The following is a 26,173-nucleotide window of genomic DNA, read 5'->3' as shown; positions in this document are numbered from 1 at the left end:
CGCCCCTTATTTAAATATGCAGTATTTACTGCAATTTACACGAGGGGGCAAGCCTTAATGATGCAAAAAGTCTGGCCCAGACCCCCATCATCACCCACCTGCTTCTCCTCCCCGGGCTTCTCGAGAAGTAGGTAAGTATGGATAAAGTACCAACCAATCAGCTCCTAACTGCCATGTTACAGGCTGTGTTTGAAAAATAACAGGAGCTGATTGGTTGGTACTTTATAGAGTCCTAGGTACTTAGGAATAGCATTTTTGTTGCAAAGGAATTGGTTTAAAGTTGTAAATTAAGCGTAATGATACGTGAGGGACGGTTAGAATACTTATCTCAATCCGCCTGGATTTTAACCGTCGGGAAGCCGCAGTCGGTACTCTGACAGTCGGCATTGTAACAGTTAGGTTCCCTTCTCTTCAGTCTATTATTCTAGCTTATTCAGTTGTTTCAATGATTAGTTACTGCATCATCATAATGTAACCACAATGTGTCAGAAACTGTTAAATGTAACGTTTTCCAAGGCTCCTATGATGTGAACTGGTTAGAGGTGTAACCTTATTGAGACATTTCTTAGGAGCTTAACAATAAACACACCATTATTTCTAGCGTAACACTCAGAATCAGGCCTGATGTTAGAAAAATGTTAGGGAAAAACATATGTTATTATTATTTATAAAATGTCAAAAAATAATACTCAGCATTGTACATTGAGAACATTGTGATGCAAACAAATAATATACATGAAATTGAATATAAAGATGTTCCTACCCAAACAAGCTTAAAACACTTGATACATTAAGTAGAGAAATAACAATTGTAGCTGTTGGTGATACATGTTACTGAAACAGCCCTGTACTAGTTCCTGGCTACAGAAAGTTGGTGGTCACAGGTACTGTACTAGTTCATGGCTACAGCCAGTTGGTGGTCACAGATGCTGTGCTAGTTCCTAGCTACAGCCAGTTGGTGGTCACAGGCACTGTACTAGTTTATGGCTAGAGCCAGTTGGTGGTCACAGATGCTGTGCTAGTTCCTGGCTTCAGTCTGTTGGTGGTCACAGATGCTGTGCTAGTTCCTGGCTACAGCCAATGGTGGTCGCAGGCACAGCATGGACAGTTCCTGGCAGTGGCTAGTCGGTATGGACAGGCACGGTGCTAGTTCCTGGCTCCAGGCAGTTGGTAAATGCATATAGAGCTACCTGCCAGGACTCCGTGAGCTACATGAAACCCTTCATAAGACTCAACAAATGTTATGCCAAGTTCTGCAAAAGGACAGCCAGTTGGTGGTCACAGGCACTGTACCAGTTCATGGCTACAGCCAGTTGGTGGTCAGTTCCTGGCTACAGCCAGTTGGTGGTCACAGGCACTGTACTAGTTCTTGGCTACAGCCAGTTGGTGGTCATAGATGCTGTGCTAGCTCCTGGCTACAGCCAGTTGGTGGTCACAGGCACTGTACTAGTTCTTGGCTACAGCCAGATGGTGGTCACAGATGCTGTGCTAGATCCTGGCTACAGCCAGTTGGTGGTCACAGGCACTGTACTAGTTCATGACTACAGCCAGTTGGTGGTCAGTTCCTGGCTACAGCCAGTTGGTGGTCACAGGCACTGTACTAGTTCATGGCTAGAGTCAGTTGGTGGTCACAGATGCTGTGCTAGCTCCTGGCTACAGCCAGTTGGTGGTCAGTTCGTGCCAACAGCCAATTGGTGGTCACAGGCACTGTACTAGTTTATGGCTAGAGCCAGTTGGTGGTCACAGATGCTGTGCTAGCTCCTGGCTACAGCCAGTTGGTGGTCACAGATGCTATGCTAGTTCCTGGCTACAGCCAGTTGGTGGTCAGTTCCTGGCTACAGCCATTGGTGGTCGCAGGCACTGTACTAGTTCATGGCTAGAGTCAGTTGGTGGTCACAGATGCTGTGCTAGCTCCTGGCTACAGCCAGTTGGTGGTCAGTTCGTGCCTACAGCCAATTGGTGGTCACAGGCACTGTACTAGTTTATGGCTAGAGCCAGTTGGTGGTCACAGATGCTGTGCTAGCTCCTGGCTACAGCCAGTTGGTGGTCACAGATGCTATGCTAGTTCCTGGCTACAGCCAGTTGGTGGTCAGTTCCTGGCTACAGCCATTGGTGGTCGCAGGCACAGCATGGACAGATCCTGGCAGTGGCTAGTCGGTATGGACAGGCACGGTGCTAGTTCCTGGCTCCAGGCAGTTGGTAAATGCATGTAGAGCTAAATGCCAGGACTCTGTGAGCTACATGAAACCCTTCATAAGACTCAACAAATATTATGCCAAGTTCTGCAAAAGGGCAAACGATTTAACAAGTTACAAGTGGACAAAACTCGGACTACAGAAACTTTGTATCAGAGGACCCTGATACAGATCATCAGAACAGGCTGATGCTGAGTTGCGCACAGTGGGTGTAGTTGCGGGCAGCAGCGTAAGCCTAATTTACTGCCTCATGCTATTGCGCGTATTTGTTCAACTAATGTGGGGGTTTGTGCGCGTGCAAGCGGAAACCCGTGGCACCCACTGAATCAACACGGCCGGCACACACGTCATCATTACTGTCTGCAAGTGCACCAGCCCCGTGCTAGGTGCAGGAAATCCGCCAGAAACAGGCTTCCCCTCCCTGGCGGGCTCATGGCTCAGAATCAGACAGGCGTACGCAGAGATGTGTAAAGTCGCTTCTGCGCACGCAGAATGTCTACTCACAAGTATTATTTTGGAATCATTTTTGTTTTATTTGGGCTTCCAAAGTGTAACAACAGGAACAAACGTTGCCGGAACAGAATAAGGAAGAAAGAGATAAGACAATGTAGATAAAAAAGGCACAAAATTGAGCAACAATAATTCTGTGGAGACAGTGATACAGGGTAATCCCCCAACAATGAGGGAACAAGGGTGAGCAATAAACAGTCAGATCGTCAGGGAAACATAAGTTACACTAATAGGCAGTTAGCCTTACTTAAAGGTAATTATAAGCTGGCTAAGGTGGGGGAGGGGAAGAACTAAACGGCAACTTAGATCAGTAAATTTAAAATAAAAAATAATAAATGCTAAATCAGGCTTGTTTTGCGTTTATTGCCATTGTAAATCCAGCAATCACAGCCGACGATAATGCCCCCCCCCATAATCTCCACTTACGTCATTTGCTTGTTATTATATTCACTGATTAACAAATTGTATTTACATTTTATTGTGTTCTGATTTAGAAATAGTCAATGTTTTTCGGGGATGTATTCATGTTGTCGACAGTCACAATGTCTTCAGTCAAAATGCTGACACCGTTACGTCGAATGTCCTGTTGACATGGTTGAAATGACGGCGCTCGGCATGTCGACACTAGCAAAATGTCAACACATGAAATGTTAACATATGACATGTCATCATGGTCAAAATATCGACATAGATGCTTGTGGCCCCTGCTACTAGCAGATATGAGGTCATACACAAATGCTTTAATTTTTGCAGCTAATGTTAATCTCCCCCTTCGTTATCACTTATATACCGTGGATCTGCCTAACACACACGTGGAACTGCTAAACTCTTGTGTGTCAGGAACCTGGAATCTACAGAGACAATAATAGCAGTGTGGTCATGGATCCAAGCCACGTAGCTAAGATATCCACCACTGCATAAACTTTCCTGATGCGATGCCATCAAAGCACAATTTTGACGCCATGTGCTTAATGTGGACTGCCCACATAATGATGCAGTATACAGAGGGTGTGACATTCTCCTGCAGCACCCGGCTCCTGTCATAGAAGAGTAACCGACAGTGCAGACTGTCCTGTCTCCGGGGGCAGCTTAGATCTCTGGTGATGCTGGGCTGCCCCCAGAGTGATGTTATCGGGATCCCCCATGAGACCACGCCACCGTTATTTAGGCCACACCCTTTATTTAGGCCACACACCCCTTTTCGGTCGGGCGCGCCTCCGGAACACGGGGGTATCCAGAGTGCGCACAGGATGTCACCAGACCTGGTGACACCTCTGCCTTAGGAATGGACATTGGAAGCTCGACATCGAATGGTTTCCGGGCTAGTCAAAAAGTACTTCCATCGAATTGGAAACATTGATGGTTGCTAACCATCGGCTTCCGATGTCCATACATGGCCATCTCTTCCATTGGGCTTGTTGGGCAGTATGTTCATTTTTATAGATATTCATATATGTGTTTGTGTGCATATTTAAATGATGCGCTGTAGCCAATAAGATACGGCTGTGTCCATCCTCATCCAATCACAGAAGAGTGGCTGCACCATGGCTCGGTCACTTCCTCTTAGCTTCAGCCCTGCTTTGACGTCTCCCAGTTGCCTCTGCCCTAATCAGTTATTGTAAGGCACAATCGCTGGCAGGTACGTGAGCAGAGCGGATGATGCTCTGATGGCAGGGTGACAACCGATAGGCCACACTGACACAGAGCTTTTTGGACCAATAGTTGGCTACCGCTGCCATATTCAGTGGGGATGGAAGACTCCTGGATCCCCTGTCTCTTGTCCCGGACTCTGTGAATCAGCCAAGACCAGGCTGCTTTGTCCCTTTTCAATCTGCTTCTCACTCCCTCCCCAGTGGTGAGCTTTCTTGGGCACTCTGCTTGGGCACTCTGCTTGTTTCACTTTGCCTGTGCAGAGAATTAGCATCAGCTGGCTCACCACAGTATAATGGCAGCTTCAAGGACCAGAAGGACAGCTCGATCCTATCTCGGACTGAGGAAGCTTTAAACTTTTATCCTCCACCACCCCCTCTCTCTACACACCGCTGTCAGTGGCTGAAATATATGGTGCATGCTGGCATTTCAGTTGAGGCCCTGCAGAACTTTTGTAACATGCAGTTTCACAACAGCTATATGTGTGTGTATGTGGGAGGGTCTAACCTGGACAAAATCCCCTGATAAATGGCTTCTGCTTTTCAATGTGGCATAGTATTTATCGGGGGCAATAAAATGTGGCATAATGTGTGTTGGAGGCACTACAATGAGGCATAATGTGTATTGGGGCACTATGATGTGGCATGATGAGTATCAGGGGCACTGCAATGTGGCATGTGTAGTTGGAGCACTATAATGTGTATCGGTGGGCACTACTATGTGGCATGTGTATCAAGAAGGCACTACAACTCACCATTGTGTATTGGGGGCACTATGATGTGGCATAATGTGTATTGGGGCACTACGATGTCGCATAATGAATATTTTTTTGTAGAAAACCTGGGGCCACTCACTTGAAAGTTGCCAGCCAGCCTCTGTTTGGTACGTACTTATTTATTTCTATGTACACCTTATTTTTATTATTTTCAATAAACACAGATTGCAAAAAAACAAAAAGGTGCTTATGCCTAAATTACATTTGCTTGCACTTAGTGCCTGCTCACATTACCTCACTCTGGTCTTAAGGACCAACATTGACTTGCAGCCCATAATTATTAACTCTTCAATTTAAAACAGATTGCACAATATAATGCTACATAATTCATTCTATATTAAAGAATCATTGAGAATATTACATTATAGGGCAACGTTTACACAGTATCCTACCTAACTGGCTGCTGTGCTTCACTGTGAGCCGGATCCTCACTGTCTCACTCAGACTCATCCGGTGCCAGTCTGCCTCTGTCTTTCCCTCTGCTCTTCGCTAGGTGCTGCCTGATACTGGTGGCACTGGCAAGCCCCATAGAGGCAGAGGCTGCTATGCTGGGGCAGGCTGGAGCTGGGTGGCGGTCCACGGATGGTAACGCTCCTCCCCCCTATGCACAGTCTGTGACAGACAGTGCAGACAGCGGTGCTACAGTGGGACACTGGGAGTACGGGCGGGTACGCGTATATCTCATGACGTCACGCATTGCTCCTCTGTCAGAGTTTTGACAGGCCGGATTTCTTTGGGCAAAGGCACCTTTGACAGGCCCCGGATTTCTTTGGGCAAAGGCCCCGGATTTCTTTCCACAGGCCCCTTGGAACCCACCGGGCCATAAGCGAGTGCCTTGGTTGCATTATGGTAAATCCGACCCTGGGTGTACAGTTATGACTTGGACAAGGTTTGGTCTGGTTACATTTTGATTGACATGTTTAACACAGGGTATTAAAATGAGGACTCCAGACAGGCAGGTACTTGGTAAAGCAGTGTATTTTTAATGGTAGCAGACATTGCACCTTAGCATACCCTTAGCAGTCCTGGGCACACACAGGCACATAACAGAAAATGAGCAAACAACAACAAAATAAATAAATGTCTCAGTACTCCTTGTGCTAATGTCTGTGGACTCTCCAGGTCCTGGCACTCTAATGCTAACTACCACCCCCAGCCTATCGCCTGGCTAACTTATCCAGCATCAGGAGCAATGAGCAACAGGTGTTTGCCAGTTTTAAACCCTCCTGTGCTGCTGACTTCCTACTGGCTCTGGGCGACCTGGAAAACAAGGAGTTCCATATCTCTACTTTGAGCTGTACAGACCAGAAAACCCGGAATTCCAAACTTCTATTGTAACTGCAGAATGTTCTGGTCTTGTTTTGCTCTCCCTTGCAGGGAGCTTATCCCACCAGAATGTGATCAATTCAGGTTAGAGACAGCCCCTCTCATCACACATGTTATAATAACACCCTCACAGTCCAAACTTTGACAATTTGTTTTTTGAAATTTGGTTAGGCACCAACTAGAAGTTGTGTGAAATAGCATGACCACACATACCCCGAAGTAAGTGGTGCCAGGTGGAACAAGTGGTTCCATGTGCTGGTGTAGGCACAGCGAGTTACCCGCCAATGGCGCAGTGTTAGTAGTCAGTAACAGGTGGTTACTCATGGAGAGAGGGAACCCCTATACCCTTGGAGTGGGAGTAAGTAAGCCCATTTAGATTACTCAAGGTAGAGTAACCATCTTCTGCTACACAAATCTGTTACTACCTGCAAAATGAGCATTGCCGGTACCGTCCAATCTCAGCCCCCGGTCTAGCCCGTTCACTTTTTATAGCTACCCAGAAATGACAAAGTTTGGGCAAAACCCTGCCCCTTGTAGGGCTTGTGAATCTGGACAGTGCATTCAAAATTGGGACAGTGTCTTCACATATTTTGGTGTGAATATCTTGGATTTATAGACAGGGGATGTGGTATAATAGATCAACAATGCCTAGATCTACAGTCGATAGGCCGATAGGCAATTGGTCTACAGGACATGGTCAAAAGGTCGACAAGTTTAAAAAGTTGACAGTTTGGCATGGTTGACATTTTTTGGGGAAATGTAACCCTAACCCTCCCACTATTGCCTAACTCTAATCATCCCCTCTGGCAGCCTAAGCCTCCCCCAAGTACCTAACCCTAAACCTAACCCTTACCATAACTCTAACCTCAAAAATGTTGGAAAAGCATGTACATTTTTGTGTTGATAATTTTTGTGTCATCCATTTGAACCTGTCGGCCTGTTTACCCTCTTGAACGTCTGCACTGTTGACAGGTTTAAAAAGTGGACAGTTTCACATTGTCGGCTCATGTTTTTTTGTAATGTAACCCTTCCCCTTCCTCTAGTGCCTTACCCTAAGTCTCTCTCTTGTGTCTAACCCTCCCCCTCCCCCTAGTTCCTAAACCTAACCCTAGTGCCTAACCCTAATCAACCCCTCTGGCAGCCTAACCATAACCCCCCCACAAATGCCTAACCCTAACCTTAAAATTTTTTTAAAAACACATCCATTTGAACCTGACAACTTTTTTACCCTGTTGACCTTCTCCACTGTTGAGAGGTTTAAAAGGTTGACAGGTTCACATGGTCAACACACACATGGTCAATACATTTTTTTAAAAATTTAACCCTAACCCTTCCCCTAGTGGATTACCCTCCCCTCCCCATTGTGTTTAACCCTTTCCCTAGTACCTTACCCTAACTTTCCCCCTTGTGTCTAACCCTAACCCTACCCGTAGTGCTTAAACCTATCCCTAGCCTAACCTTAGTGCCTAACCCTAATCAACCCCTCCGGCAGCCTAACCCTCACTCTAAACCTAACCTTAAAAATATTGAAAAACCATGGAAAAATATGTCATCCATGTTTGTGTCGACCATTTATTTTGCGTCATCCATTTGAACCTGTCAATCTTTTTACCCTGTCAACCTTCTTGTACGGTCAACCATTTGTCAGTTGACCTTTTGTCCCTGTCGACTGTTTGAACTGCATGTCGACCGTCTAGTATCGACGATTGACCGTCGACTTATTGACTGTTGATCTGCCATCCGAATACCGTTTCAAACATGACTGGAGAAAAAATCTCTGTAAAAATTTGCTGCAATTAATTATTGCTGTGGCCTGTGGTTTCTCTTGTTGCTCGTATGAACAGCAGCAGATCAATGATTCAAAGACACTATTTTTATTTTTAAGTGCAGCCTGAGCAAATTCTTACCTACACAGGTTGCTTCTAACCCGCTGGGGTGCCTAAATCATGTATGGATTGAAACATCTGCATTTTATTTATAAGTAGAAGGCAGATTTATTTAGGAGGAGATTTATCAAACCTTCTAAAGAGGATTAGCGGTTCTAAAAGAAGAAGCCCATAGGTTTCAATGAATGGCGTTGTCTATCAGGCTCAAGCTTTGGAAAGTTCTGCTTACCGGAGCTTTCTGCATACATGCTCATCGCAGTTCCATAGAATTCTATGGTGATTGCTGTGCCGCGGGTATCTGCTGTGGACTTTTTGTTATTACATGTGGCGATCTACTGGTATATGTATTGTGTTGAAACTCTGAAAACTGCAATTTTTGGAGGTTTTAGTAATAATACACCCCTTGCCCTTTTTGACTGGCTGTCAGCAGTGTGTTTTTGTGTGCGTTTTTTTTCAAACACCTGTTGTTACTTATGAACTGATTGTGCAACTTCATATTTATGTATCGCTAATGGGCAGCATTTGGTTCGTTATTTGTTTTGGCTGGATTCACATTAGTTTATACTGGGACAGAAAATGAGTCACTAGGGATCCAGCATTTCACCTTGTTCCAGCCAATTCACAAGGGTGTGCACGAGCCAAGAGCTCATCACCGGTACGTGACGTCCCATTGGGTGGCCTGCCAAATAGGGTGGAACGCTAGGAAAAAATACTGCAAATAATCTATGGTGGTATTGTATAAAGTTTGGGATTAGCCTTTAGCTTTTATGCATTGTCGATTTATTGTAATCTGTATCTGGAAATTTGGTACTGTGAGTGCCTGTATCTCTGCACATGACAATCAGTGTCTGCTACCTCTAATATTTCAATGCCCCCTCTGCCTATTTTAGGTGCCTTTCTTGTGGTGTTACTGTAGGTATTTTATCCAGTGTAAGAAGTTGACTAAAGTTTACTATTGTTATATACCCTGCTTAAGGCAACTGAGTGCTTAAAATAAGCTTGAGGGCACATATGTTTTTGTACACAAGCCTCTGGGCATAGATATAGATGTTAGGCTAGTAAGTGTTAAAGTTAGAATACTCCCTTGATTGATAGGTTTGTATGGCAGCCTGTCATGAAATATGTTGGTTCCTATCGTCTGGAAAGAGGAGTGCCATCCGTGGTTAACATCGATGATATGAAACCCTTGACGGCCATGAAACCCATGCCTCCTCTATTACTCACTGGGCAGGGCTTTGCGGGTCATGTCAGGGGCGGAGATAAGCTCTGTGTCCCAGTACCAGAGTAAAAAAGAAACATTGCGTGGCTCTGTGCCATTGATTGCGGAGAACCATTGTATCTCTGCCGTCTATTGCAAAATCTTCAACCGTCGGTTGTTGCCCATTGATGGCCAGTGGACATCCCTAGTTCCCCACCTGCCCTCCCTTAAATTTTCGCTTCCCTGCTGATGTGTGTCTGGTTATTTTGGTTGTTATATTTTTATTTAGGTTTTTCTTTGGTGGGAAAGCATTGCCCTTCAGTGGCAGTTGTTTCAATTTTAGGTTCTGAGGCATCTCCTCTAAAGTACAGCGAGGGGTCCTGCTCTTGAGAGTGTACCTGGGCGTACACGTATCCATGAGGAACCTTTGGTCTGGCCCAGTAAGGGGGGGCCTTTTCCCACAATCCATTTCAAGTTTGGGGCAGAGGTTATGTTCCTGCCATTGTAGCTTATGCCCTGCTGATTGGGGGGTAAGAAGGGAATTTTATATAATGTGGGGGAGATGTACAGTATCAAACCGACATTTTGTATTGTAAAGTGGAGAAGTTGCCTATAGCAATCAATCAACTTCTGTCATTTTATTTATCATTGTATAGATTGTGCTAAATTATTGACAAATAGAAGCTGAAGTTGCTATGGGCAACTTCTCCACTTTACAATATAATCTGCATTACTATTTTATCTGAGATATATATATATATATATGTAATCCATTGCAATATTAAAATAAGCAGCATGTAAATAGTATGTATATATATATATATTTAGATTTTTTATGTGTGTTTATGAATATGTATAGTGTGCCCAGTGATGTAATGTAATGTATATACAGGGGTTTGATAATTGCAGTGGTGACAGGTGACAGTGGGATTATATAGTGGGAGGACTATGAACTATTGCAGACAGTACCCCTTGCAATGAAGGGGTGCCATTGGCAATTTATGAGGTGACTGTTGGAGCTAGGAGGGGAGTAGTTAGCCAAGGGGCTCTTCAACGGCTGCTGACCTGAGAAGAGGAGGCTGTGCCTGGTGTTGGAGAGCTGGAAACCAGTGATCGATAGAAGAAAGGACACTGGGGTGAACGCTGCTTGACATTAGGGGAGGATCTGGTGCTGCCTATAACTCGGCTTTAAGAAACGTGAGAGTCAGCCAACCAGAGGGTCTGAGGTCCAGCCCCAGGAGGAGTCTAGTCAGCACTGCTGTGCCTGTGGGAGAGACGGAAGGAGACAGAGATAAGTCTGAAATGAGTCCTGCTGACAGGTCTCTTCATTACAGTAATACTCTTTTTACATACTGCATGAGTACAGGACAGCAAGTCAGCAGTCCATAGACTAGCATTGCATTGAAGCAGATAGGTTTGTTGTACTGGGGACCTAATTCAGACCCACTCGCGAGCGTAGGACGCTCGCAAGCGGGTCGATGGTGCCCTAATGCGCTTGCGCGAGACCCGCATAGCGACAGCCAAGCTGTTGCTCCAGGTCTCGCACCAAAGGGGGCGTGCTGTCGATGGTGACTGACAGCACGCCCCCTTTGGTGGGCGTGCCGGGGGCGTGGCTGCCAGACGGATGCGTCTAAGAGGCTGCTCCATTTTTAGGTAGGAGGGCCCTGATTCAGAGTGAGCGCATTAGATTAAGGACTACATGGGAAGTAAAGCGCTATTACATTCTTTCAAACCACCAATATCTCAGAATATTATAGTGAGAACTATAGATATCAATAATGAGTGATTAGTCATAGTAACATCCAGCACCAATTCAGCATTATTATATTTGCTCTCAGACACCATGGACTTCTGCCTATTGTATTTATATTCAGTCACAATTGCTAACCCTGCACCAAGGATTATCAGGACTAACTCTACAGGCTGGTGTATATCACTGCTAAAGCCCATTGGATGAGAAGAGACTAATTTTAGGAATTCCCTATAAACCTGGATTTTACTACTTAACTGCATACTGCTCTACTAATATGTGCACCAACAAGCATGGCCATTCACATTGACTAATGAGAACGGCATATGAGCGGGTAATCTCTTTAAAGCTTTAAATAAAACAGGTTACTGGTTATTGGTATGTAATTTGTATAAAGTAATATTGTGATGATTTCATGCTTAATTGATAAATGTGTGAATGTTATTCTGAAAATGTTACGTCTAATGCATTGCTCATTAACCCAACTCATCTTCTGCAGAATGGAGAGGTGCAGTAAAATAAACTATGTAACCTATTCGTGTGTAATCCTGAGTACAAACATAGATGTTAACTCAAAGTGAATTATTGCTGCTGCATAAGTGTCATTGGTAGGTTAAAGGTCTGACATTAAGGTATAACTAGACACATAACCACTACTTAACAGTCAGGGGTGTTCCCAAGCCCACTCCAGTTATAGCATTAGGAAATACAAGACTTGGGTGGAGGCACTAAAGGAAAAGAAATATAGAAAGGTTTATAGTAGCAAGTAAGGAAAAGAGATAACCTGCTAGATATATTTGCACCCCTTGCATTGTAGCATGCTTGCTTACTTTTTGCCTCCCCTCTCCAGGATACAGCTGACTACTTTGGGGGGTGGGGCCGGGCTCTGATTATGCCGCAATTTGCGCGTCCACTGAGAGGGGGTGGGGCTAAATTAAATTTTTCTTCATCATTTAGCCCCGCCCTCTCCCCACAGACCACGATTTCCATTAACCTCTCCTATTTAGCCCACTTCACTAAGAAGTAAGCGGAATCTATATTATGGTACAGTAAGGCTGTCCTATCAAAATCCAATTATATATGACGGGATCTTTCCATAAACTGTACTTCCGTCATGCTTCATTGTTATTGAATGAATAGAATGCAAATAGTAACCTGTTTTTAGCCCTCAGATAGGGTAAAGGTACAGGAAAGAAAGAAAAACTTTACTATTAAGCAAGTACAAAACAATACAAAATATTTATAATATATTATTAAGGTCTAAAGCCACGATCAGACCATTAGGATATATTGTACCCATATGAAATGTCCAAAACATACTTGCCAACTCTCCCTGATTGTCAGGGGGACTCCCTGAAATAGTAGCAATCTCCCTGACTCCCTGAAGAGACTAGCAATCTCCCTGATTGCACTTTGGCCCTCATTCAGAGCCGCACGCTCTGAATGAGGGCCGCCCTCCATGAAAATGGAGCGTCCTCCTGGATGCTCGTATAGCTGTGGGTCACCACCCACAGCCTATACGAGCGTGCATTTTGATGGCCGCGATGGTCGTGACCATCGCGACCATCGAAACTGCGAGCCGGAGCCTGCGGTTGAAGTTTTCAACCGCAAGCTCCGGAGTGATTTTGGCTCTATCAGAGCCAAAATCACTCCCACTGACATCACTAGTGATGTCAGTGGGCCGGCTTCTGACGGGAGGCGTTCCCGTGGGAACGCCCCCGTCAGGGAGGCACGCCCCCGGCACGCCCACCAAAGGGGGCGTGCTGTCAATCAACATCGACAGCACACCCCCTTTGATCAGACACAACGAGCGAAGGACTTTCCTTCGCTCGTCGCGTCTGGCGCATTCGCACGACGGAGCTCCCTCCGTCGTGCGCATGCTCAGTGCATAACATCGACCCACTTGCGAGCGGACAGCCGCTCGCGAGTGGGTCTGAATCAGGCCCTTTATCCCCATTATGTAGCGGTTATATTAAAAGAAAACAGATATATATACATTCAAATGGGATCATTTCCCTGCAGTGGTTATAAGGCACAATGATCCCTATGACTACATGCATTTTCTGAAAAGTATTAGTGTGTTTTCATCAACAAGTACATCTAATTCTTTGGGTCTCGTTGACATGTGGATGTAAGTCAGTTATATGACACGCCTCTCAGATGTAACAGGACACGCCCACTTTACCGCCGCGCTCCCTGAATTGCTTTTTCAACAGTAGGCAAGTATGGGCCAAAATGCTTCTTGTATCTATTACTCGCCTTTTCCCACTTGCTCTCAAACAGGTGGGATCACTATTGTGAAATGTCTCAGAATGACTTGGAATACTGTGAGTTTCTTATTAATTCATAATGTTTTGCACATGTTGGCTAAAACTATGCTTTAAAGCTGTAATAGTTCTACCAGTATATTGTATCTTACAGCAGCATTCAAGCATGTAGACAACAAAACTGAAATTACAATTTAGAAAATGTTTAATCTGTATCTCTCTGTGTGTTTATTGATCATATCAAGAATCCTTGATGACTAGTAGCCAAATAAAAGCTCCTCATTGGACTATTTGGTTACTTTTTATAGGTTTTTATTAGCTAGATGCAAATACAGGAGTCTATTTACTAAGCCTTAGATGGAGATAAAGTCCCAGGTCTGTTTACTAAGCCTTAGATAGAGATAAAGTCCCGGGTCTATTTACTAAGCCTTAGATGGAGATAAAGTCCCGGGTCTATTTACTAAGCCTCAGATGGAGATAAAGTCCCAGGTCTATTTACTAAGCCTTAGATGGAGATAAAGTCCCGGGTCTATTTACTAAACCTTAGATGGAGATAAAGTCCCAGGTCTATTTACTAAGCCTTAGATGGAGATAAAGTGAACGGAGATAAAGTCCCAGGTCTATTTACTAAGCCTTAGATGGAGATAAAGTCCCAGGTCTATTTACTAAGCCTTAGATGGAGATAAAGTCCCAGGTCTATTTACTAAGCCTTAGATGGAGATAAAGGGCCAGGTGTATTTACTAAGCCTTAGATGGAGATAAAGGGCCAGGTCTATTTACTAAGCCTTAGATGGAGATAAAGTCCCAGGTCTATTCACTAAGCCTTAGATGGAGATAAAGTGAACGGAGATAAAGTCCCAGGTCTATTTACTAAGCCTTAGATGGAGATAAAGTCCCAGGTCTATTTACTAAGCCTTAGATGGAGATAAAGTCCCAGGTCTATTTACTAAGCCTTAGATGGAGATAAAGTCCCAGGTCTATTTACTAAGCCTTAGATGGAGATAAAGGGCCAGGTGTATTTACTAAGCCTTAGATGGAGATAAAGTGCCAGGTCTATTTACTAAGCTTTAGATGGAGATAAAGTTCCAGGTCTATTCACTAAGCCTTAGATGGAGATAAAGTGAACGGAGATAAAGTCCCAGGTCTATTTACTAAGCCTTAGATGGAGATAAAGTCCCAGGTCTATTTACTAAGCCTTAGATGGAGATAAAGCCCAGGTCTATTTACTAAGCCTTAGATGGAGATAAAGTCCCAGGTCTATTTACTAAGCCTTAGATGGAGATAAAGTCCCAGGTCTATTTACTAAGCCTTAGATGGAGATAAAGTCCCAGGTCTATTTACTAAGCCTTAGATGGAGATAAAGTCCCAGGTCTATTTACTAAGCCTTATATGGAGATAAAGGGCCAGGTGTATTTACTAAGCCTTAGATGGAGATAAAGCCCCAGGTCTATTTACTAAGCCTTAGATGGAGATAAAGTCCCAGGTCTATTTACTAAGCCTTAGATGGAGCTAAAGTCCCAGGTCTATTTACTAAGCCTTAGATGGAGATAAAGTCCCAGGTCTATTTACTAAGCCTTAGATGGAGATAAAGTCCCAGGTCTATTCACTAAGCCTTAGATGGAGATAAAGTAAACGGAGATAAAGTCCCAGGTCTATTTACTAAGCCTTAGATGGAGATAAAGTCCCAGGTCTATTTACTAAGCCTTAGATGGAGATAAAGTCTCAGGTCTATTTACTAAGCCTTAGATGGAGATAAAGCCCCAGGTCTATTTACTAAGCCTTAGATGGAGATAAAGTCCCAGGTCTATTCACTAAGCCTTAAATGGAGATAAAGTCCCAGGTCTATTTACTAAGCCTTAGATGGAGATAAAGTCCCAGGTCTATTTACTAAGCCTTAGATGGAGATAAAGGGCCAGGTGTATTTACTAAGTCTTAGATGGAGATAAAGTCCCAGGTCTATTTACTAAGCCTTAGATGGAGATAAAGTCCCGGGTCTATTTACTAAGCCTTAGATGGAGATAAAGTCCCAGGTCTATTTACTAAGCCTTATATGGAGATAAAGGGCCAGGTGTATTTACTAAGTCTTAGATGGAGATAAAGTCCCAGGTCTATTCACTAAGCCTTAGATGGAGATAAAGTCCCAGGTCTATTTACTAAGCCTTAGATTGAGATAAAGTCCCAGGTCTATTTACTAAGCCTTAGATGGAGATAAAGTTCCAGGTCTATTTACTAAGCCTTAGATGGAGATAAAGCCCCAGGTCTATTTACTAAGCCTTAGGTGGAGCTAAAGTCCCAGGTCTATTTACTAAGCCTTAGATGGAGATAAAGTCCCGGGTCTATTTACTAAGCCTTAGATGGAGATAAAGTCCTGGGTCTATTTACTAAGCCTTAGATGGAGATAAAGTGACCGGAGATAAAGGTTCTGATTCTTTACCGATTGCAACTGCGATTACACACGCAGTCGGCCGATTGTTGTGTTCTGCGCATGCGTATGCACCACAGTGCATGTGCGCGAAGGTCTTGCTGCTATCGGATTGCGGCCGCAGTGACTACGCAGACCCATCGCAGAGTGATTGACAGGAAGTGACCGTTTTGGGGGTGGTGATGGTGGGGGGGTTGGCGAAACGCAGGCGTGCCACTGTGACTGAATGATCTTTCCCCGCCAAGTGATCAGATATTTTGATCCCACTGGATTTTAGAATTTTAGTGATCCCCTCTTACTTCCCATAACCTCCTGTTACTGACTCCTCAAACTGCGCATTGGCCGATTACCGCTGCCACCACCAAGCTCCTATAACCAACACCTGGAACTGTTTACACTGACCCCGGCTCTTACACTAGCACCTGGAATCAGTTCTCCCAGGCTCCTATGCCGGCACTTGGAAGCCCTTACTTCTGGGTGTGTACACGCTGCTGCAACACTTCCTGGCTAGTGTCTACTAATTCCCACTGGTCCCTCCACGTGAACCAGTCTGTATGGGATAGCTGACAGAGGGCTTTAGCTGTGAGACACTGGGCTCAATACAGAACAGCCAGAAAATTGGACAGCATTTGCGCTATTCTGTTGGTAAGAGCGAGCCATTTTTCAAAATATTATCTTGTATTAGGATGGAATAATCATTTTTTATGATTGTTTGGATATCATATGTGGGTTTATGAGATTTGAATATAAAAACTAAATTAGATTCCTCAATTCTAATTTTTTCCTTCTTATTTGAAACTGAAATGTTTTTTTTGTAATAAGGAATTTCTATCTGCAATAAGTATATAAGAGAAAGTTTTGTTGCTTAATATCCCTTGGATATTCTCTCTCTCTCTCTCTCTCTCTCTCTCTCTCTCTCTCTCTCGAAGACAATCAAACATTTCCTTGTGTTGTAATCTGGAAGTATTTACAACTGTAAACTTTGGGATATTTGCTTTCCAGAGTTTAGGCTTTTACAGTGCAAATATGCATTAGTTTCCCCCACTTGTAATATTGTGATATTTCTCTATTTCTCTGGAATACTGTGTGAAATGATTAGAATTCAAGTGAGAAACAAAAGCACGTGCCGTACAGATAGACCCATCTCATATAATAAAGATATAAGCAATTTAACAGCCATATAACACCAGATTCACCCCAAAACTATTGCTCCAATAAGAGCAGGATTCAAGTTCATCCATATAGAGGTTTGAAAACTTGAGGCAAAGCAGGTGCCCATGGGCGTTCTCATTAGCTGAGAAATGTGCCATCAAAACGAAAATAATTATGTGTTGAAATTCAATGAATAAAATAAAAAAACAAATTCCCAGTGTTTCTCTGTGAGGTCCCATCTCGTATCAGTTCATCTATATTTTATTCCATTAGAGTGAGCTATATTTGTGTACAATGTGTGTGCATCCATAGATAAGAGTGCAAGGCTTTCCTCTCAGTCATTTGGAGTAGATTCAAAAGATATGTGGAATTATAGGTGTAGGACAAAATAAAACAAAATTAAAACAATAATAATTTAGCATTTACGAAACCTAATCTAGAAGTGGTAGGTTGCCCAGAGCAGATTTTATTTTTGTACCTTACACAAGTGGTAACATACGGAGTGGTAGGAGAGGGATTATAGAGGTGTTGTGGTATGATATGTTAATGTTCAGAATGCCGACAGTCAGAATGTCAACCCCGGAACGTTGTCATGTTCTGAATGACAGACGACAAGTTATGTCGACATGTAGCATGTCAACATACAGAAATGTCGACATGTTCATTATGTTAGCCTAATACTATCCCAAAACCTAACCCTAAATTTAGCACTAAAATGATATGTAGACATTTTCACTGTCGACTTTCAGAATGCCGACATAATGGACATATCATCATTATGCCCGTGTCAACATAACGTCCACGTTGACATTCTGATTTTTTATATTCAGAACACGTCGACATTCTAACCGGATACCAATAGAGGAACCTCCACGCCACTCTGGCAGTGACCCCATTATCTACACATCCACCAGATGTTTTTTACGCTGTTACCAAAGCTGGAAGTGGAAATATGTCTGATTTTAATTTACTGTACAGTTATATTCTTTTATTTATACGGAACTGTGTCATATTCCTCATCCGTATGTGACATGTGATTATCCCTTCATAGTTCACTTAATGGACATGATTCAGGGATGGACGAGGTGTCGCTGTTGTGACCCATTGGAGTAACCCTAACCCTCCCCCAGCACCTAACCCTAACCTCTCCAATGTTGACATCATAACTCTTAACATTATTATTGTCGACGTTGTAAATGCAGATACTGTAGGTCCTCATACACCTGGATGACCAGGAGCGACATAGACACTCTGCCACAGGGAGCGATTCCTGGACTTTCATACTTTTCCCTGAAATAAGAATCTTATTTACATCATTTCCTACAATCCACATTTCAAATGCAGATTGTAGTGTGATCATTTTGCTTAAATTCACACTGCGAATTTAGGATTTATCGCGAGAATGTACCAATAGTGAGAGTGCCTCCAGGCATGAGTTGAAGCTGGCTAGCGTTACCCCCCACCCTGCGCCCTCCTCCCCACCATGGATCTCCCCTGGCGCGATGGCCCTCCACCTCGATGGCTGTGAGCTCTCTTCTCCGGTTAGCTGGTGCGCAAACTAGCTATTGTGATCGGGACTGCGATCGCAGAAGAAAGACAGACACATGGCAGAGTGATTGACAGGAGTGTCGTTTGTGGGTGGTGACGGGGTGGTGGTCGGGCAAACACAGGCGTTCCAGTGCGTTGAGACGGCGTTGCAGGGGCTTGCATTAATTAGCCACTGCGATGCCATACGCAGCCTGAGGCCTCATAGCGTGAGCTGAAGTGAGCAATTCCTGAGTGAGGTCTGACCTGCCTTATCTGTGCGTATGGGTCCGATGTTACTCAATGTTACCGATTGTTTTGCAAAAATTTACATATCACCGCTCATATTAGCAACTGCGCTGCGTGCGTATAAGCAGAATAGCGATCCGTGCTGAATCAGGCCCTTTATGTGCAAAAAACACTTTTGATTCAAGAGATACAGTACTTGTATAGTACATAAATACACAGGGAGCAGTGCCTAAGGGCAATAACGTGACAAAGATATGTTTTATTTGGCGGAGGCAATGTAATCTCCCATAAATTGGTTAATATGGGATAAGCCAGTATAACTCCTGAGCAAATGAAAGTTGCGGTCTCCACTTATTATTATCACACACTGCAATACTTGGCACTGCTCTCGCTGCTGGGCAAGATGCCATTCTGCTTAAGGGCGTGTGCCCTATCTCTAGAATCAGTCCTATTGCCGCACGTTGGGTTCACTCTAGGGGTGAGCGGGTTCGGATTTCTGAAATCCGAACCCCCCCGAGCCCCCCCGATCCGAGTCCGATCCGAGTCAGGCTCGACTTTTCCCGCCTGACTCGGATCTGAAATCGAGGCAAAACGTCATCATCCCGCCTTCCGAGTCTCGCGGGTTTTGGATCCTATATAAGGTACCCGCGTCGGCGCCATTTTCTCACTCGGCTGTGGACAGTGAAGAGGGAGGGTGGGAGTTAGGGCTGTGTAGTGTAGTGTAGTGTAGTGCTGCTGTTGTCCACTACTTCAAAGTCCATAGGGGCTGGCTGTGTTGTGCTGTGCTGCTGTTGTTAATAGGGGCTGTGTCCACTACTTCAAAGTCCATAGGGGCTGGCTGGACTGTGTTGTGCAGTCAGTTCTCCATAGGGGCTGTGTCCACTCCAAAGTCCTGTGCAGTGTCCCAGTCCTAAAGGAGTGCTGTAGTGTTGTCCAGGGGGTGCTCTGTCCATCAGGGGTGCTCCCCCCAAGTGCTAAAAAAATAATATATTTTCTGTGTTTGTGAATTGTGTGCGCAGTAGCCGCACGTGCATCAACAAAGTAGTGCCAAGCGTGCGCCTGTGTCATAAGTAAAGGGCCGGCTGGCTTGACCGTTAAAGGGTGCTGTAACCCCCGAAAGTACACTCCAGTCCAAACCAAAAAAAAATTATTTTCTGTGTTTGTGAATTGTGTGCGCAGTAGCCGCACGTGCATCAACAAAGTAGTGCCAAGCGTGCGCCTGTGTCATAAGTAAAGGGCCGGCTGGCTTGACCGTTAAGGGTGCTGTAACCCCCAAAAGTACACTCCAGTCCAAACCAAAAAAAAAAATATTTTCTGTGTTTGTGAATTGTGTGCGCAGTAGCCGCACGTGCATCAACAAAGTAGTGCCAAGCGTGCGCCTGTGTCATAAGTAAAGGGCCGGCTGGCTTGACCGTTAAAGGGTGCTGTAACCCCCGAAAGTACACTCCAGTCCAAACCAAAAAAAAATTATTTTCTGTGTTTGTGAATTGTGTGCGCAGTAGCCGCACGTGCATCAACAAAGTAGTGCCAAGCGTGCGCCTGTGTCATAAGTAAAGGGCCGGCTGGCTTGACCGTTAAGGGTGCTGTAACCCCCGAAAGTACACTCCAGTCCAAACCAAAAAAAAAATTATTTTCTGTGTTTGTGAATTGTGTGCGCAGTAGCCGCACGTGCATCAACAAAGTAGTGCCAAGCGTGCGCCTGTGTCATAAGTAAAGGGCCGGCTGGCTTGACCGTTAAAGGGTGCTGTAACCCACAAAGTACACTCCAGTCCAAACCAAAAAAAAAATTATTTTCTGTGTTTAGCCGCACGTATATATCAAATCGATATAACATAAATGGAGGACCAAACTTTCTCCGATAAAAATAAAATAGAGAAAGATCAAGAACCACTTCCTCCTAGTGCTGAAGCTGCTGCCACTAGTCATGACATAGACAATAACATGCCATCAACGTCGTCTGCCAAGGCCGATGCCCAATGTCATAGTAGAGGGCACATACAATCCCAAATGGCAAAGTTCAGGAAAATGACCTTGAAAAAGACATTTAAATCAGCTGAAGAGAAACGTAAACTTGCCAATATGCCATTTACGACACGGAGTGGCAAGGAACGGCTAAGGTCGATCCCTAGTATGTTCATGACTAGTGGTTCAGCTTCACATGACGATGGAAGCCCTCCTCCCACTAAAAAAATCAAAAGAGTTAAGCTGGCAAAAGCACAGCGAAGAACTGTGCTTTCTAAGAAGATATCACAAATCCCCAAGGAGAATCCAAGTGTGGTGGTGGTTGCGATGCCTGACCTTCCCAGCACTGGACGGGAAGAGGTGGCTCTTTCCACCATTTGCACGCCCCCTGCAAGTGCTGAAAGGAGCACCCACAGTCCACTTGCTGATATGCAAATTGAAGATGTCACTGTTGAAGTACAACAGGATGAGGATACTGGTGTAGCTGGCGCTGAGGAGGAAGTTGGCGAGGAGGATTCTGATGGTGATGTGGTTTGTTTAAATCAGGCTCCGGGGGAGACAGTTGTTGTCCGTGGGATGAAAAAGCCCATCACGGTCATGCCTGGGCAGAAGACCAAACATTCCACCTCTTTGGTCTGGCAATATTTCTATCCAAATCCGGACAACAACTGTCTTGCCATATGTACCATATGTAAAGGTGAAATAAGTAGGGGTAGGGACGTCAACCACCTAGGAACATCCTCCCTTATACGGCACCTGCAGCGCGTTCATAAAAAGTTACTGTCAAGTTCAGAAACTTTGGCTAAGACCGTAAGCAGTCCAGGGACACCTAAATCCCGTTGTCCTGTTGTATCCAAGCGCCTGCAAACCACACCGTCAACTCCCTCCTCGTCAATTTCCTCCTTAGTTAGGATCGGAAGTAGTCCTGCAGGCCATGTCACTGGCATGACTGACTCTCCTATCCGGGATTCCTCCGGAGGATCCTGCATTGCTACGCCTACTGCTGCCGCTGCTGCTGTTGCTGCTGCTGGGAGTCGTTCATCATCCCAGAGAGGAAGTAGGAACACCACTACTTTTACTAAACAATTGACCCTCCAACAGTCCTTAGCGAGGAGGATGAAGTACGACAGCAGTCATCCTGAAGCAAAACGTATAACTGAGGCCTTGACTGCTATGTTGGTGTTAGACGTGCGTCCGGTATCCGCCATTAGTGCAGTGGGATTTAGACAATTGATGGAGGTAGTGTGTCCCCGGTTCCAAATCCCGTCTAGATTCCACTTCACTAGGCAGGCGATACCGAGACTGTACAGAAACGTCAGAAAAAGTGTCCTCAGTGTCCTGAAAAATGCCGTTGTACACAATGTCCACTTAACCACGGACATGTGGACAAGTGGAACAGGGCAGACTAAGGACTATATGACTGTGACAGCCCACTGGGTAGATGTATCACCTTACGCAGCAGCAGCGTCACCAGTAGCAGCATCTCAGAAATGCCAGCTCGTTACAAGGCAGGCTACGCTGTGTATCACCGGTTTCAGTAAGAGGCACACCGCCGACAACCTCTTAGAGAAACTGAGGGAAATCATCGCCCAGTGGCTTACCCCACTTAGACTCTCCTGGGGATTTGTGATATCTGACAACGCCACCAATATTGTGCGGGCATTACATCTGGGCAAATTCCAGCACGTCCCATGTTTTGCTCACACAATAAACTTGGTGGTGCAGAATTTTCTGAAAAGCGACAGGGGCGTGCAGGAGACGCTTTGGGTGGCCCGAAAAATTTCTGGCCACTTTCGCCATTCAGCAACTGCGTGCCGAAGACTGGAGCACCAGCAAACACTCTTGAACCTGCCCCGCCATCACCTGAAGCAAGAGGTTGTGACGCGGTGGAACTCAACCCTCTATATGCTTCAGAGGATGGAGGAGCAGCAAAAGGCCATACAAGCCTATATATCCACCTATGACATAGGCAAAGGAGGGGGTATGCACCTGACTCAAGCGCAGTGGAGAATGATTTCCGTGTTGTGCAAGGTTCTCCAGCCCTTCGAACTTGCCACACGTGAAGTCAGTTCAGACACTGCCAGCTTGAGTCAGGTCATTCCCCTCATCAGGCTTTTGCAGAAGCAGCTGGAGAAAGTGAAGGAGGAGCTAAGACGGAGCGATTCCGCTCGGCATGTGGGACTTGTGGATGAAGCCCTTCATTCGCTTTGCCAGGATTCCAGGGTGGTCAATCTGTTGAAATCAGACCACTACGTTTTGGCCACCGTGCTCGATCCTAGGTTTAAAGCCTATGTGGTGTCTCTCTTTCCGGCCGACACAAGCCTGCAGAGGTGCAAAGACCTGCTGGTGAACACACTGTCAGCTGAAGCGGAACGTGACACGTCAACGGCTCCTTCTTCATTTTCTCCTGCAACTGGGGCTGCCAGGAAAAAACTTAGGTATCCTAAGCAACCCGCTGGCGGTGATGCAGGGCAGGCAGGACCAAGTTTGGACATCTGGTCCGGACTGAAGGACCTGGCAACAATTTCTGACATGTCTACTGTCACTGCATATGATACTGTCACCATTGACAGAATGGTGGAGGATTACATCGGTGACAGCATCCAAGTAGGCATGGCAGACAGTCCATACCTGTACTGGCAGGAAAAAGAGGCAATTTGGAGGCCCCTGTACAAACTGGCTCTATTTTACCTGAGTTGCCCCCTCTCCAGTGTGTACTCCGAAAGAGTGTTTAGTGCAGCCGGGAACCTTGTCAGCGAAAGGCGTAGGAGGTTGCTTCCACAGAATGTGGAGAAGATGATGTTCATCAAAATGAATTATCAGCTCTTCCAGGGAGACCAGCCTCCAGAAGGTACAGAGGGACCTGTGGTGGTGGATTCAAGTGGGGACGAGTTAATACTTTGTGAGGATGAGGATGTACACACTGAAGAGGGTGAGGAATCGGTGGATGAGGAGGATGAGGATGACATCTTGCCTCCATAGAGCCAGTTTGTGCAGGGACACATTAATTGCCAGCTTGTTTTGTGGGGGCCCAAACGAACCAATCATTTCAGCCACAGTTGTGTGGCAGACCCTGGCGCTGAAATGATTGGTTTGTTAAAGTGTGCATGTCCTGTTTATACAACATAAGGGTGGGTGGGAGGGCCCAAGGACAATTCCATCTTGCACCTCTTTTTTTTCTTTGCATTATGTACAGTTTGGGGCCTAGTTTTTCAAACTGCCATCCTGTCTGCCACTGCAGTTTCACGCCTAGATGGGTCACGTGTTTGTGCCGCCCACTCGTGTCGCTTAGCATAGTCATCCAGCTACCTCGGTGCAACGTTTTGGACATAAAAACACTATTGTGAGGTGTGAGGTGTTCAGAATAGACTGGAAATGAGTGGAAATTAAGGTTATTGAGGTTAATAATAGCATAGGAGCAGAAAAACCTACAAATTCTGTGATTTTAGCTGTTTTATGCTTTTTTAAAAAAAAATACAGATCCAAAACACAAAACCCAGAACCCAAAACACGGAAGGGTGGTTTTGGCAAAACCAATCCAGATCCAAAACACGAAGAAAGATCCAGATCCAAAACCAAAACACAAAACACGAAAAGTGGCCGGTGCACACCCCTAGTTCACTCACGCTGATATCGGTAGGTACCAGGATTCAGAGTTCACTCACTTATTACTCACTAAATAATCTGTGAAACAAACAAGCTGATTTTCCTTCCTGCATCTTTCCTACCTGTCTGTATAGCTGCACTGAGTTGGTAATGCTGACCCAGCCTGTCTTCTGACCACCAATCATTGTTTGCTATTGCTGCAGTTATTCATTAAACAGCTTTCATAGAAACAGGCCTTACATTATTTCTCTTGCCCCTGGATTCCACCAGTTACATCTACACTTACTTGACTCAAAGAAATATATTGTTACAAAACTTAATTTCTAATATTATTGCCTGGTAAATACTATTGTCTAATAATGCCGAACATGTATAAACGTACTGCCGCTGTGACTGTGATTATGGTTTACCTATAATATGTTACAAAGGATAGACCATCCGTACTTGTGTGATGCTATCCTAATTATAGACAGTCTTCTCCCTCAAAGGGGTGAATACAATTAGGTGCGTGTTGCGAGTTTGTTTAATGAACGAATGCGCACACCCGGGAATTCTATAATTCAATTAAAAATGCCTATTTGCGGTACTCGCAGCGGGGGTTTGCGAATTGTCTGCTAAATGTGATGTGAGAGTTGTGCATTAAAAAGGTGGGGTGACCATCCTGGACCCTGAAAAAGTGACATATTAGTTTGCAGAATCATACAGGAGGATGTTAGTGGGCATAAGGAAGTACTAGAGCTTTTCAATAGTGTTAAATAGCTGATTTGTGCATTTTGTTTAAATAAAAAAAGTAAAAAAATTATAAAAAGCAAACTTTTTTGTTTACTTTCATATGAAAAAAGAGATTTTTTTTTTTAAAATATGCTTTGGGGGTACTATGAGGTGATTTTATAAAAATGTTAAGAAAATTAAACAAAAACAATTATTTAAAAAAATATATAAAATAAATACTCTAAATTTGGGGTGCGTGAAGCAGCAAAAAAGTAGATTTTTGGGGAAATTTGAGGCCATTGTTTTTTAAACTCCCAGAAAATGGTATGCCATTATTGGACTAATTAAGCTAATTGGAAACTTCCAATTGCCTAATTAGTCATTAGGAGAGGTTTCCAATTGGTTCTGCATGGTGTCCCGACATTTTAACCTTAAAATAAAGATTGACCCTGCCGTCTTTCACAACCAGGGAGGTGCGAGGACATATATGTGTTTACTCTGACTGGTTCAATGCGAGTTTCTAATTGGATTGTAAAATAAATTTGCAATGCGAATTTGCTGAGAGAACAGCGACTCACAACTCGTAACTCGCACCTAATTTGATTGACTCCTAAATGCATATCAGATTGGGAGCTGCTACCTAGGTAGCCTGGGAAATACTGTAGACCTTATAAACAGCGAGGAGAAAAAGAACAGGTTATAATCTGAAAGCGGTGCACTGGTTTCACATAGCCCTTTCTTTCTATACTTGCTGATCCATTTATCTATAGTATGTACAGAGTAGATAGGGTTTGGTATGTCGTCAGTTAAATTATCGGTTTGAGAATGCCTGCCAACATGCAGATAACATTATCAGACAACATGTCGACTCGATGAAATGTCGACACGCTCACAATGTTAACATTTTATTTTTAATGTACGACTAACCCTAACCCTAATGGTGTTGTCGGCATTTTGACTATGTCAGCATTTTTTCAATATTGACACTTT

The 26,173-nt window shown here is 44.5% G+C and overlaps 1 protein-coding gene across 3 annotated transcripts in view; it reads left to right on the top strand.

The window, feature by feature from the left end:
- FLT3LG (fms related receptor tyrosine kinase 3 ligand) overlaps positions 1-26,173 on the top strand; it is a 176,480-nt gene that overhangs the window by 106,142 nt on the left and 44,165 nt on the right. The window contains exon 1 of one of the 3 annotated variants that reach the window (XM_088449723.1): positions 24,420-24,502. The exons of the other annotated variants lie outside the window; for them this stretch is intronic. The gene's annotated coding sequence lies outside the window, so the exon portion shown is untranslated. Of the gene's footprint in view, positions 1-24,419; positions 24,503-26,173 lie in introns of those variants that run through there. 3 annotated transcript variants of the gene reach the window in all.

Source organism: Taudactylus pleione, unplaced genomic scaffold, assembly GCF_031769625.1.
Source record: "Taudactylus pleione unplaced genomic scaffold, aTauple2 ptg000494l, whole genome shotgun sequence".
NCBI classification, from domain to species: domain Eukaryota; kingdom Metazoa; phylum Chordata; class Amphibia; order Anura; family Myobatrachidae; genus Taudactylus; species Taudactylus pleione.
The sequence above is the reverse complement of the archived record's forward strand: the minus strand, read 5'-3'. Positions and strand labels throughout refer to the sequence as shown.